The following is a 15,773-nucleotide window of genomic DNA, read 5'->3' on the forward strand; positions in this document are numbered from 1 at the left end:
GTGCAGCACTATGCGACCAACAAGCTCTGTGGTCGCTGTATCTAGCTTACTACTTTTCTGGATCATGTGGCAGTGCCTACTACAGTAGTCATGATGGATGCTATGTCAGAGGGATTAATCTTGCTTCTGTCAGGTATATCAGGCAAAAGTAACATTCCTGTGCTCCTCTTGTACCAGATGCATCACGGCATCTCGTACCGATTTCAGGGGCATGTTAACAGACTCAAGCCTAGTGCAGCTGTCAAATGGGGGAGCCAGCACTGAAGCAGTTAATGACGTGATCTGGTAGAGCAGTTCCTCCGTTCTGCTTCCTAATGCTACTTAGTGTGTTTCCATTAAAGTTAAACCATGTGTTAAAAGTGATCAGACACTAAGAATTGGAGGCCCTGTCCTTCAGCCACTGGACACCACTTTGCTGTGAAGTAGGGATGTTGGGGCAAAGAGCAGAAGGACACGGCACTGGGAAAAGATTTAAAACCTGGGCTGAAAAGTTAGAGCCTGTGAAACAAGGTCTACCCCTGTGCTGGCTGTCAGACATCCTGGCTGGGATTCAGCTCAGCTTACTCACAGGACGGTCAGACCCTCTTCCATGCACTGAGCATTTGCAATTTGGCTGGGTGTCAGGGGTGATTCTTGGATGGGAAGGAGAAGGAAACTTCTCCCTACCAGTGCAGAGAGGTAGTGGGACAGTTTTACAGCTGCTGTCCCCATCCTAAGGACTGACTAAAACATCTTGTACTGCCCTTCCCTGCTGCCCTCATTGTGGGGGATGGAGACCAAAGGAGTCACGGGCAAAGGATGCATCTTTTGGCTTCAGTTGTGCCCCTGCGATATGGTGGGAGCTCCTGCCTTGTGGTTTCTAGAAACCTCCCTCCCACCCTTGAAGACAGACCCCAGCAGTTCCAGCATCTCTATGGGGTGCAGTGGAGATGGGCTCCCAGAGCAGAAATCTGTCTGGCTGTGATCTTCTGTGGAGATGCTGACAATGTGGCAAACACACAGACCAAGCATATTGTATTATTTATGGCAGTGGTTGGGAGGAGGCATCGGTTTGGCAAAGGAGAGAAGGAGGAAATGATGAGACAGTAACAGGCAAGCCATTTTGCAGCAAGATGCATAACGTGTGGTGAAGGTCTAGCATGCAGTACTGGGTACTCTTACCATTGCCTGGCCATGGGTATTTTGAACCCTTCCGTAGTCATGACTTGCACAACTGCAGCAAAGTCACTTTTGGTGTGATCGGTCGGTAGTGTAGAAATGGTGACAACACCTCCTGCTTACAGCGACCCTCAGACCAGCCCTGCGTAGCTCTTGCACTGACTCCGATTTGGTACAAGAAGCCTGGTTTTGGCTCCTCTGCCACTGGTGTTGCCCTTATGAGCAGAGCTGGGGGTGTGACACCTATTAACTACTCAATGGCTGGGCAGTGCTGGGGAGCTGTCATCGCTACATGCTGTGTGTTGGAGTGGTAATTGCCAGGCACAGCCAGCAAGTGCTCCTCTGTTAGATCATCCCGTCTACATCTTAGCAAGCAGAGGTCATGCCTTGAACAGGGAACCTCCCCCTGGTCTAGGGACAGAAGTTACACATGAACCAGTTTAAGTGATAAAAGACTGGTTTAAACCTGTAACAGAACAGGGCTAGGGATAGACCTTCAAAAAGCCTGAGCCTGAATTGATTCAATCTTTGCAGGTTAGTCTAACCTGGCTAGGCTAAATCATTTTGCAACTGCAGAGACATCCCAGAAATGCAGGCACATATCTGCAGTGGCTCAGGCTAGAAGCCGGGAGATGCTAGAGTAGCCCTCCCTTCCCTTCTGCAGGGAGCTGAGCTGAGGGGGCATGGCCAGGCCCTGGTGGGATTCTCTCATTAGGGAGGTCTGCCTGCATGGTCCCAGGCTTTTCCCCACTGGCTGCTCAAGGGGTGGGAGTGTTGCCAGCCCCCAGCCCTGGGCTAGCACTCTGAGGCAAGGTGGGGGAGGGAGAGGTGCAATGCATGCATCAGTCGATGATACGGAGCTCTCCAATCTCTCTCCCTGTTTCATCATAACGTCTGCAGCAACCTGACAGGCAAGCAAGCCAGCCTTGGGGGGGGTGGGGGTTGATAACAGTCATTATGACCTGATTAGCAAAGCAATAGCCTCTCTCCACATTACTTTAAACTTCTTAAGCACTTTACCAGCTGACCTGTTGATTAGCTCCAAAAGCCCTAAGTGGTCACCGTTCTGTCTGCCTGTCCCAGTGAAATTGGAGAGAGAGACACACACCTCTCGGCATTAGCTATCATACCACGTGCTGGCTACAGTCCCTGCTGTGGTAGAGAGGAGGAAGCAATCTTTGCTTAAGCAACGAGTGGTGGGGGTGGGAAGCCAGTAGACCCTGCTATGCCTGCAAATCTGTGCCAAGCTCCAGCCAGGGAGCAGAGGGGAGGGGCCAGCTCCCCTGTGGAGCAGAGAGCCCCTCCAGGGAGGGGCATGCTGGGATGCTGAGGGATGTTGATTTAACTTAAACCAGCAAGGGGTCTGGGGCAGACATTGCATAAATCAGTCTGAGCCAAATCAGTTAAGTCTGATACTGCATTGAACTAGGTTTATTTCAAAGCAGTTTCAGCCTTTTTCAAACTGGTTTATGTGCACTGAAAATCTGTTCTGTTACAGGTTTAAACCAGTTTCTGATCACTTAAACCGGTTTATGTGTAATGTCTGTCCCTAGCCCAGAAGTTCAGTACACATAAACCAGTTTCAAAATGGCCGAAACTGGTTTAAGATAAACCTGGTTGAATGTAGTATCAGATTTAACTGATTTAGGTCAAACTGGTTTATGGAAATTCTGTCCCAAACCCCTTCCTTGTTCAAGTTAAATCACAGTCCCCCAGCATCCCAGCATGCTTTGTAGCCTTGGGCTGGGCTGTGCTGTCTGCTCAAGTACAGCAGGGTGCCCCCCCCCCCCGCTCTCTAGCCGCAGCAGTGAGGGTCTGCTGACAGGGGGGTGGGGGTGGGAAACCCATCTAGGGATGCAACCTGGCCTGCCTGGTGAGGGTGGAGCAGCCCCTGCCAGACTTTTCCCTACTGGAGTAGAGGGGATGGGGGGCGTGGGCCAGCAGGCTCAGGGGGGAATAAACCCCCTGTCTCCCCTCTCCCACTAGCATGGGACCCCAGCAGGGGTCTGCCCAGCTCCCCCCCACATCCTGGCCACTCCAGCAACAGGGGGTATGGCCGGAGCCAGTCCAGGCCTGAGGCTGCAGCCTGGGCTAGCTCTGACCATGCCCCCTACTGCTGGAGCAGCCAATGGGGTGTGGGATGAAGCCGGGCTTCATCCCGCAACTTTTGCTGGCGGGAAAAGGGAGGCAGGGGTGTTTAATTCCCCTTCCTCCCCCCCTCTCCTGAGGTGCTGCCCCAGCCAATGTCTGTCACACCCCACAGGGACAAACCTGGCAGGGGCTGCTTCCCCTTTCCTGCTCCAGGTACACTGCAGCTGGGGTCCCTGCAGGCCAGTGTTGGGGTTTAAACCCCTCCACAATCATACTCAGGCCTGCTGAGCCCTAGCCATGCTCCCTCTCAGCACAGCTTCCTTCTAGCTTCCTGGCCACTGCTGAAGGGAAGGGAGGGCTGCTCTAGCGCCCCTCGGCTTCTAACCTGGGCCGCTGCAGGCACGTGCCCGTTTTTCCAGAATCAAAAGTGAATGTCTGTTCGCTTGCTTCTTGCTTCAATCTACGTAGACTAACCTGCAAAGATTGAAGTAATTCAGGCTCAGGATTTTTTAATGTCTTTACTTAGCCCTGGTGACCAAGTGGAAGAAAGGAGTATAGGACTTACTGGTGTCTGATATGTTGCCTAGAGCAGGGTTGATCCTCTAGGTCTGCAGGTACTTGATTGGAAAAAAAGTTATCCTGTTCTTTAAAATGAACAGAGAGAATCAGATCCACTTATGGGGCAAGATCCCTGTTTACATAAAGCAAAGGGTTGACTCAGCGTAGACAAACTAACAGGCTGGGTCCAGGTCCAGCTCCTTGTGGCTTCTGTGCACTGTTCTGATGTCATATAAGGGCAGTAAAGGAGCTTCAAATGGTCTAGGGAGATTCCCCTGATAGTAGTGGCATAGGGCTGATATAGTTAACCCTATAAACCATGCTGTCACAGCTCCTGTTATAAAGGGCATGTAAGGACAAGCGGGGCAGGAACGTACAATCTAGGGAGCTGTATCTTTAAGAGACTCTTGCATGATCAGTGGGGACTGTTGGCTGGGTTGTGCAGAGGCTCATGTTGCATAGTGCTGTTCAGTTATGAGCGGGAGCTCATGCAAACTTCTTGGCTCTGAGTGATTACTGAACACCACAAGGAACAGGAAGTGAAATGAACTAAGCTAGTGGGATGCAACCTCCAGCCCACAGGCCAGATCCAGTCTGTGGAGTCATGTCACTGGTGGTGGACCCATACAATAATTTGAAGGATAACTGTCCTCTGAAACACTGAAAAGGCAGGTTTTTAAGTAGAACACAAAAAAGGCTAGAACCAGGATGCCAGCACTATTAGAAACTGATGCCAGAGTCCCAAGGGACTGACAAAAATGGAGGCCCCATGATAAGACAAAGCAAAACACTGGAGTAATTTGGGGTTCTAGGTGCTGCTCCCATGTCATGAACACGATACTGCACATATCTCTGACTGCATGTATCTCTGATGGGAAACAGTCATCACAAAGAGCAGTGATTTTGCAATAGGCAGCCCTGTGGCTATGTGGTGTTGTCACCCAAGATGTGAATTATGAAGGGGACATCTTCAGTGAATCCCAAAACAGAAGGACCTTCTTGCCTGGGAGGGTCTCAAGCAGACAACAGCCACAGCTGGTGGGGACAACTGAGCTCAAGGAACTTGATCCAGAATGAAGGGATTATTTTCTCTCTGAAAATTAATGGTGCTAATGTTTTGGGAGAGACCCCCAGGTCCATGCAACATTACAGAACATTTGAAGGACTATGAGCAGTGTTAGTAGGTTGTTTAAAATGGAATTACAATTCTGTATTCTATGGGCGCATCTATACATGCAGCTTACTGTGCAGTAGACTAAATTACTGCACAGTAAAGTCAATGTCTACAAGTATGTGGTAATTAGGCTGGTGTAGACTAATTTACAGTGGCATTGGATAGTCCCGTCAGACACAGGTACTATCCGACGACAGAGTAAGTTACTGCGCCTAAACACATGTGTAGACAGTGATGTCAGGATTAGTTTACTCTAGCTCAAATTGCACTGGAGTTTATTCAGTTGCATTAATTGCACATGTATATCCGGCCAGTCAGTGTTAATTATTGTTTGAAAGGAAGGTGTGGGGAACTGAACCTTTAAGCAGTTCTCACAAGAACCAGCTCCAAGCACCGTTGTGCAGGGCAGAGGCTTACGTTACAGGCATCTGAGCAGTAATGATGAGCAGACAGCTGTCAGACTGCAGTTATCAAGAGCACCACACAGCGCCCTGTCCTGTGGGATGATTCTGGATGCCTGGCAGCCCTGGAAGCACGATGCTAGGCAAGCTACTGCCTCTCCCAGTGCCAGAGAGTCTTTCTGACCTGTATTTGTATAGTGCCTGATATAAGGGGACTTGTGGTCCATGACCAGGGCTTCTAGCCAGTGCAAATAATGAATAATAATAATAATAATAATAACAACAACATATCTCAGATCCCTGTAATGATCCTTCTTCCCCTTCTCCTTCCTCTCCCCCTCTATGTAAGCTCTTGAGAGCAGAGGTAGCCTCTTATTTTGTAGTTGTATCATATCTAGGCTGATGGGCCCCTGGGCCATGCTGAAGCAGCCATAACACTACCAGGTGGTACTTTACCTGGCCCCACTTTACAGCTGACTGTGGCCCCTTCTCAGCAGATACATGCTAAATGCAGCTCATGGCTCTAGCATGCGCTGCCTCCCTACTGCCTGCTATCAGTTTGCTCAGCACCCAGGATAACTGGGCTGGCATAACACAAAGGCAACATGGTGGGGTGGCAGCTCTGCTACAGTTAAGGCCAAGATCAGTTCAGTTTGGGTAAATCTAAGCAAAGAGGCTGCAGTTACATCACCAGCATCTCGGGAGTCGTGCCACTCAGCCATGAAATGCGTGGGCGCTGCCAGCTGGAAGTGGGCAAAGGAGCATTAGTGTGTCCTTTGGAGATAAGCTCCCTGGAAAAATTTCCCCTGTGATGGTGACAGGGATTCCTGCTCAGAGGTGGCTTCCAGTGTGGCATGTGCTTCATCAAGCAGAGTATTTACTTTCTAGCTGGCAGAGTTTCTTAGCACGAAGCACTAAAAATAGCCTGCAGCTCACGAAAGCCAGTGTGCGCGGTGCCAGCCACGGGGAACGACAGCCAGGGCCTGGCTGTTGAGGAGAGTCAGCACCGGGCAGGATGAGACCTTGGTTTTGCACCATGACCTGGTTTACCCTGGAGCTTTGCCCTGCTGGGAGCGGAGGGGTGTGGGAGGGGAAACATCTGTTTAGACTGGAGGGGCTGCAAGGCGGTCACTCCAGTGCGGGTTCCCCTGGGAGAGGAGGGAAGGATGAGGGGAATGAGTGGATAAATGAAGGCGCTGCGGGGTATTTCTCTCAGTAACTGATCCTATAAACAAAGAAGGCCTTTCCCCTCCCCGCCTCCCTAGCCTTTGTCCCTTCGTGCGCAGCAGGCTGCCCTTCTGGACCAGCGGCCTGCCCAGCCATTTGTTTCCCCAGTGCAGGTGTTTGGTTCCCCTCCTTGCTCACACACCAGATTTAGTCTTGTGGCTTTTTTCCCCCTCCCTCCCACTGCCCCCCAAAGTGTGCGCCACACTGAGTCTTTCACTCCTCGCCTCTCCCTTTCTAATTATCTTCCTCCCCTGCTGCTTCTCTTGAATTGCTCCGGTTTCTCATATCTTTGGGGTCCCGCCGCTTCTTGGGGAGCTAACCTGGGAGCCGGCGTTCCTAATTTTCCCCTCTGTCATTATGCGAGAGAAGCTGCTCAGTACTAAACCTATTTGGGAAGTGGTGTCGCTTCAGTTGCGGGCATTTGCATCAGCTCAGAAGTAACAATTAGCCCACGCAGAGAGAATGTAGGTTAAAATAATGAGGAAGGTCTGTACTGAACTGCCAAAAGCCAAGCAGCCCAGGGTTGCGAGATCCATTGATTTCTGAAATGGCCGCCTTGTTTCTGGAATTGCACAGGTCACCCATCAGTGCCTGCGTTTCCGGTGTCTGCACCCAGTGGCGTTGCCCGGCACGGTGTGTTAAAGTCAGGGGAGATGGGGAATCTGCCCCCTTCCCTGCACCGGCGCCAACCGCGAGAACTCAAAACTCATGAGTCAGATTCCCCGAATCATGAGATTGGCTTGAATAAACATGAGCTCTTACCAATTATTATCTATTTTTTTAAATTTGCCCTCTGGTTTTTAAGCCTGTAGGGTTGCCATTTTCAAGCTTTTAGCTGGACCCAGGAGAGCTAGAAAAGTCCCTTTAACATGCAAGCTGAGAGTCAGCTGGATCTTGCAGGTTAGGTTTTAAGGAAAAACTTAACTATGGAGAGGTTTGTGAGAATAGGCAGCATTGGGACTGCCTCTCTCTCCCTTCTCTGTTAGCTTCTTTGTGCTGTTGGGAAGCAGGGTTTTTGTAGGAGGAGGTGTGGGCCCAGGAATCCTGGATTCATTGCAGTCATTGAGGGTGGAGACGGACAATTTGGGATGGAAAAGGTTGGTCTTATGAGCAGGACACAAGTCTGGGACTCATGGCATCTGGGTTCTATTCTTAGCTGAGCTGCAGATTTACTCGGTGATGTAGGGCAAGTCACCTAGTCTCTGTACTCCTCACTTGCAGCCCTGTGAAATATGGTTTAATACTTTCCTCCCACTCTTTGTCTTCCCTGTTTGCTTAGACTGGAAATGTTTCCTGGAAGAACCTACCTATTACTATGTCTGTGTACAGCACTGAACACAACCGGGACCAGGCCCTGAATAAAAGCTGTAGGTGGTCCTGTGGCTGACATGACTATGCAGTGCGGAAAGCTCCTCAGGGTCCCCTCATGGGTACTCATGTGAGCCACCTCTCTGGTTTGAGTTGGGAGCTCCCCAGCTCTTGGGTTGTCCACCTTTTGAGCCAAGTTCAGATGAACCCCAAATCAATGACCAACTTCAGCAAGACCTGGGTTAGCTACCGATATCTCATGGTTTCAGTGTGCAACTCTACATGCCCAGCTCCACTCAAGTTATATCTATACGTCGTACCCAGTGCCCCCAGAGAACAGGAAGAACCTATCCTGCCTTATGGTGGCACTGAGGAATCCCAGTGTGGGATTTAAGGGCCTATTGTTGGAGGAGTTGTGCAGGCAACTAAGTGTATGACCCTGCCTGAGGGAGCTTAGATCTAGATATCAGAAAGGCATGATAAGCCGATAAAACACACAAAGTTGTCAGTGTAAGGCAGTGGTTCTCCACCTTAGTAAACTCAAGGCACCCCTTGGAAAATGCCAGCTCTTAGGTTTCACTTATTTCTTGAATATGTTGCAAAGAACTCAGACAGACCACAGCTGGTCAGAATGTCTTCGACACTGTGGGTTCCTGTCTGAAATCGCTGGGTTTAATCTTGTGAAACATGTGTTGGTGTTCGCACACCTAACAGCACTAATATTGCACAGCACCTCATGGCACACTTCAAAATATCTCATCTACCCCAGGGTGCTGCAGGACCCCGCTTGAGAATCCCTGCTTGAGAATCACTTGGAAGGACCAGGCAAATGGAGCAAGAGCACCTGAGTACTCTGGGAATGGGGTGTGTTTGAAGAGATAGGTTTGGATTCAGTACCAAACACCAAGGCTAGGGATAGAAGTTGCACATAAACGGGTTTAAGTGATCAGAAACTGGTTTAAACCTGTAACAGAACAGAAGTTTAGTGCACATAAACCAGTTTCAAAATGGCTGAAACCGGTATGAGATAAAGCTGGTTGAATGTAGTATCAGACTTAACTGACTGAGCTCAAACCAGTTTATGGAACTTCTGTCCAAAATCCCTTCCTGGTTTAAGTTGAGTCAGAGTCCCCCAGCATCCCAGCATGCTCTGCAGCCCTGGGCTGGGCTGAACTGTCTGTTCCAGTGGAGCATGGCTGGCCCCACCCCTCTGCTCTCTAGCCAGAGCAGGAGTGGGGGCATAGCCAGACCCCAGCCCCTCTAAGGTGAAGGGGGCAGGGAAGACATTTATCCCCTCTCCCTCCCCTGTCCCACCAGCATGGACCCCAGTCCCACCAGCAGTGGGTGGCGGGGGGGACCCTGACATGGGCTGCTCCACCCCGGGCAGGCAGACCCTGGCTCGGGTCCTGCCAGTGGGATGGAGGGGGGAATTAAACACCCTGTTTCTGCTCGCTTTATTCTGCTGCCAGGGCTGGCCATGCCCCCTGCTGCTTGAGTGGCGAGGGCCAGGGTGGGAAATGCCTGGCGAGGGCTGCTTCCGCCTTTCCCCTCCAGCACACTCAGCTGGGGTCCCAGCAGGCCAGGATGGGGGTTTAAACTCCTCCCCAATTATGCTCAGTCTGCCAGGGCCTGGCTAGACCACCACCTCAGCACAGCTTCCCTGCAGCTGAAGGCTCGCTCTAGTGTCCTCCGATTTCTAGCCTCAGCTACTGCAGGCATGTGGCTGCATTTCCAGAATCGAAAGTGGATGTCTGCTCACTTGCAAATCGGTTCAATCTATGCAGGTTAGACTAACCTGCAAAGATTGAATCAATTCAGGCTCAGGCTTTTTGAAGGCTCTTTCCTGCCTATGCAGGGGGTCGGACTCGATGAGCTATTGAGGTCCCTTCCGACTCTAACATCTATGAATCTATGAATCTATGAATGTCTGTACTTAGTCCAAGTGTAAGATTGCCAGTCTCAGTTCCCTGAAGGAGGGCTGAGGCAGGAGAGCATGCGGTGTATGTGATCACTAGTGTGTGTGTGTGTGTGTGTGTGTGTGTGTGTGAGAGAGAGAGAGAGAGAGAGAGATGATTTAGTACAACTCTCTAGGTATGTCCTGTACTCGCCTCTCCTTCAAGGTCTTGGCACCATCACATTTCTCAGTTGAGGAGCCATAGGTGTGAGCCTACAAAGTGATAGTCTATCAATTGTGAAAGCCATTTACTTCTTGCTGGCTCTGCAGATTTCTAGTGCCTGAGATTGCAGACCTAAAAGTTTATCTTACTGGATGAATTTATATGGGGCTGTGATACCGGATGGTGTTATATAGCTCTAAGTAGTTACTTGAAGCCTCTGTAGGCTAATAAAATGGTATTAATTGTATTGCTAAGGTTGCATTTTAAACATTAAATTATGGATTACTTGATAGCATCATGAAAACCCAGCGTCATGGCATGACCTGACCATTATCTATTAAAATGGCTAAAGCATCATCCTGCAGTCTGCTGTGATTGTTTTAACCCTTTGAGTCTTTTCTTCGTATTATATTATTTCCTCAAGCTGGTAGAGATCAGCGGGGGTTTTTTTCTTTCTCTCTCCCCTGCAACATCATGGATATTTTCCTATATTGTTCCTGAGATATATTTTATCCTCACAATGCTTTTTAGCCTGCCAATGTCAGGTATCAAACAAATGCACAGCAATTTTCCCCCTTGCCTCCTCGGAAACTAAAACTCATGTTGATTTTAGAGGCCTCAGTTGTATCTTTCTCTCCTGGTTTTAAAGGGGATGCTTGTTTAGAAGTAGGAGGAGGCAGTTTTGGCTTCCCAGCTTATTCACGCTGAGGACAACAGCCGTAATATCTGGCGTTTTTCATCTGTCACACGTACTTAGGGAGCATGACACTTCTATTTCTATTTTTGACAAGGGGAAACTGAGGCACAGATAGCAACTAGTCCAGGGTCCAATGACAGAGCTCAGAATAGAGCCCAGGTGTCCTCCTAGTCCTCAGTGAAGACTTGGCATGTGTGTGCAGTGCCGTGCAGATAGCACGTGGCACTGCCAGTAACAGTAACCTCACCCTGCCTCTTCTCCCTGGTGAGAATTAGCTACAGCACCCACTGACTGGGCCCAGCTCACTTGCCCCTTCCACCAGTCAGTGCATGCAAGACGGGCTCCATGCCCACATATTTGCTCCCAGTACCACAAATTCACACCCCCGTGGGTGCTTCTGGGTGACTCGCACCATCTCCCTTCTGCTCCGTGGCTGTAAAAGGGAAGTGACAACCCCGCGGGAGGGAGGCCAGTCTGTCTTGTGGTTAAGGTGCAGGAGTCGGGCCAGCTGTTCTAGTTCTGGTCCTGTTGCAGACTACCGGAGAGCAGCTTCACACAAGGCACCCAGGACTATTTTTTTCCTCCCCAGATGTAAGCACCTGAAGTTAGGTATCTGCGTTCATGCCGAGGCACCTGAGGAAGTCGCCTGGTTTTCAGAGGTGCTAAGCACCCAGCAGCTCTTGTTAGCTGTCTTAGCAGGAAGCTCAGGCCCCTCATTTGGATACATGGTTTAAACTTTTTTTAATCTGTTTTGCTCAAGGCTGGCAGCGTGATCTAGGGGTTAGAGCTCTGTGCCAGGGACCAGGAGACCTACCTCCAAATTCTGGATCAACCTTTGCGATGCCACGCGACATCAGGATAAGCACTCACCTTCCAGTGCTGCGGTAATGTCTGATGCCTAGCGCTGGGAGAGGATTCATGTCTGAGGATCCCAAGCAGAGAGAGGTGCTGATCTCCAGGCGATCAAGTCAGCAATTCAAGGTACATCTGCCCCATGATGGTCTCACCCCTTTCCTCAGCATTTCACCTCTATCTTGCGCTGGGTTAGGCATCTTTTCATTTAGCTGGATGGATTCTGAAATTCAGGCAAAGAATCATCACCATCCACTCCGAGAAGCAGCCTAAGCAGTCAGGACCTGCTAACGCCAGGCTGAAAATCATACCAGGGTTTAGGAGTGGTGTTGCTCAGTAATGCCTTACACCCCCTTTAACATCTGGCCTTTCATTACTACACAAAGACTGAGCTCCCTTCTTTGCCCTTTGTGACCGCCCACCTTTCAAATGACATCAATGGAGTCTGCCTTGACTTGGGAGGCATTTATTCATTTTATGCCCCAGTTCAGTGACCACAGTTCAATGTGGACTCCAGCCCTCTCCTCAGACTGAGTCAGGCACATCTGTATTAAGGCCTTCAGCCAGAAATGGGCTGTACTCAGTGGCCCCCAGCAGTGGCTAATTAAATGAAATCTGTAGCTATGTTACACCAAGGACCTGAGCGACTAACAATGGCTCATGGCACTTATCATCTTAAGTGAAATCATAGTGTGAAAACCCAGGCTCTCGTCCCTTGGAATCCTCCAAAAGAGGTAAAAGGCTAAAGCGTGTTGTGTTGTGACCTTGGCTTTTAGACTAATCAAACTAGTTGGTGTTTTCTTTCAATTTCCTATTAAAATAGGTTTCTGTCCCTGATGGCAAGTTGACATTATATCCCCATAATGCTTCTTGTATTATGGAGTGTTAATTTATCTCGGAAGCCAGTGGCAGCTGCTCGAGTTGCAAGTGGGAATTTCTTCCCTTTTGTTTTGGAGATTGCTCCACTGAACTCTGGTTCAAGGGTTGATTTAAGTGGATTTGCATTACAAATTGATGAGATATTTCCTATAAGTGAAATGATTAAACATGGCACTTTTAATTCTTTCCCGTTTGAAACCCATTAATCAGTTCCGAGCACCTTAATAAACCCCTTTTTGTAGCCGCTGGTTGAGTCTGAGGGCCTGAACTGTGTTCCTGCTTAGATGGAGATGAATTGGGGAAACTCCAGTGAAGTCAATAGAGTCACACTTGGTGTAAAACCAGCGTCATATTTATATTCCTCTGGTCCCGCTAAGGTCACAGTTAGGAATAAGGCTGAAATGCCAAGTAAACTCATAGACACTGTATCAGCCCAGGAGGATAGAGGTAATAGCTTAACAGTCCAATTCACAAAGGTATTTAGGCACTCAGCTCCTAGTTAGACACCTCCCTTGAAATCTATAGTAAGGAGTTAGGCCCCTAAATTCTCTAGGGAATTAAGAAAAGGATCAACTTTGCTCCCTGCAGTAATTGTTGGAAACCTTGCCACTGGTACTAGGACCTAAAATGTTTTGTAGCAACCTTTAACTCCATCCCAGTGGGTAAGTCTGTAGGAATTTGTACTCCCCAATGCATGTAGGAACCCTCTGGAGGCCAAGATGATGGGAGCAGGAGGGGACATATGAAATGAATGGGTATTTCCTAGAGGTGGTTCCATTCTCAGACTCTCCAAGTTTTAAACTCAATATTCCTCACCCCTCAAGGAGCCCAATCTCTCTAAGCAAAGCTAAAGAGAGTCTGAACTGCAGATTTGGGATACAGATCCAGCTTTTGAACCTCTGTGAGGTTCGTGGGGCCTTCGGTGTAAAATAGAACAAGCCTATTTCAGAGAGTCCCCAACTATGGAATTGGGACCCTGAACCAGTCTCCACCACCTGGTTAGAAGTGGTCACACAAGGAATGTCCACTGGGTGGTCCAAAGTGTCCACCCTGTCCACCCACTGTGGTTTGTATGCTCCAAAGAAGGGAATGTATGAGGAACACGGCCTTGGAGTCATCCCTTCTGGCTGCTCTCAAGCGTACCAGAGACTGAGGTCTCAAGAGCAGCTGTAGAAAGGCTTCCCAGAGCAATCTCCTCAATGGTGAATTTTTTTGGATTTGAAGCATGCTCAGCAGTGCCCAACCAGGACCTACTGCCACCACTTTGCCAATGTACCCAAAAAAGTTTAGTGCTATATATGACTCTCCTTGTTTCGGGTCTTGTTACAAGCTCAAAGTAACGACCAGATTCCTCTTTCCGCTCAAAGTAACGACCAGATTCCTCTTTACCTCAGGTATGAGCATGCCTACACATGTGCTTTAATGTGCATTAGCCTATTTTAAAGTGCATGACCATGTTACTTAAAAATCATGGTTTTTTAGTTAATGTATATTAAAGTAGGCTAATGTGCATTAAGCATCACTTAAAAACCATGGGCTCCTACAGATGTGCAGGGAGCCTGCTCTGCCGTGCTGGAAATCCAGTGTGTTGGAGCAGACTAGATTAATCAAGTCTGCCGGAGCACAAACATTGACATGTCCGGCAGCCGTCCACATCGTGTGCATCAATGTCCCCGTGCTAAAAAAATGGCAGTGGGGCACTTTGAACTAAAACGCGTTTGATGAGGTTTAGTTAAAGTGCCCTGCCACCCTTTTTCAGCACGGGGATGCTGATACACGTGATGCACAGGTGCTTTTAATTAGCACAACTTGCTAATTAAAGCACTCGGCATCGAAACCCAGAACACGTGTAAATATGCCCCATGCTCTTGAGGTAATGCTCATTAAGACAGGCTAATGTGCATTTTCCTAGTACCTTGCAATGGAGGTACTAGAATTAATGCGCATTAACTAAAGCGTGTTCATGCTCATGTAGATGTGCCTCTGTGATCAAACCTGGCCCTAGAGGCTCATCCACCTGATTCAGCCAATACTGCTGCATCCTAGTTACAGGGTATTTGTGGTTTGGTTTGGTTTGGTTTGGTTTGGACAAGAAACAAAGTGGCACTTTAACCCAGAAGTGTTTGCATCTCTTCTAAATGAATTTGTTGCTGGGAGGGATTTGGTGCAAAGTGACCTAGACAGTAAACCAAAGCCAGTGCTTGCCCAAAGCACTGAGAAGTGAAACTACTAGGTTTGGCGCAGTTGCCCTGCAATCTGGATCCACAGACAGGAGTGGGGTTGGCTCCATTAGTCCTGGGTCTTTACAGGGCCAGCCCCTGCCTATTCCCATGGCCTGGCTCCTCTCTCTCATCTCTTCCCACAACTTTCTCAGCCTCATTCGTGCGCATTCACCTACCTTGGGAAGCCAGCTCTCTGTGGCTCTGAGGCTTCTGACCTTAAACTCTACTCCAAATTTTCTATTTTTATTTCCTCTTTCTGCAAATAAATGCACAGCCTTTCTCAGATTCCTCTGCAGATATGCTTTGTATGGCACTTCCCAAATAGGTTCTCACCTCTAAACTGGCTTTCAGCAGGTACATTTGCTGGCTGCTGGGATGTGATTGAGAATTTCAACAGACCTGTTCATGCCGAGGTGAGCCGCTGATTGCCAAGACCTGCAAGGTTGATACTTCTCTGCGGTGGTCAGTTCATGCTATTGAAACGGAGATTTCTTTGTCCTTTTTCTTAAGATCAGCACCTTGAAGTCCACGGTTTAAGTGGGTCACTTCTGATGCCTTTGTGGGAGGTTGGTGATAAAGAATTTGTGGACGTGTGACTGCGTAATCAGCAAACTAACAGACAGCAAGAGAAATCCACTACTGCTGATGAGCGACCCTGTAAAGATTTAGAGGCTTGGTTTGGAGGAGCATCTGAGAGTTCAGATGCTTCTCTGAAGCTTCGCCAAACCTCTTTGGCCTGGAAATGAAATAGGGAAGTGTAACAAGATTAGGCTGTCTAGTGAGATTTATGGTCTTTCCTGGCTCCAGCTGGGTCAGGAATACCACATGACCAGTCTTTCTCGCAGCATTTTGGAGCTTCTGCTTTCAGATGAAATCAAGAAGTGATGCAGCATGGAAAACTTGGGTTATTTTTATTTTTGAAGTTACCCGTGTTTCCTTTTTGAGACCTCAGCCCAGATTAGGGCCTGGTTCAGCTTCTGTTGGTGCACCTTGGTTGGGCTGCTGTGTCTTATTTACTCCCATGTGACCATCCCAAGCTACAGCACAGAGATGTGACTCACTGGTGGTGGAAGAGTTCAGCAGGGGAAT

This window comes from Alligator sinensis, unplaced genomic scaffold (genome assembly GCF_000455745.1).
Source record: "Alligator sinensis unplaced genomic scaffold, ASM45574v1 scaffold885_1, whole genome shotgun sequence".
NCBI classification, from domain to species: Eukaryota; Metazoa; Chordata; order Crocodylia; family Alligatoridae; genus Alligator; species Alligator sinensis.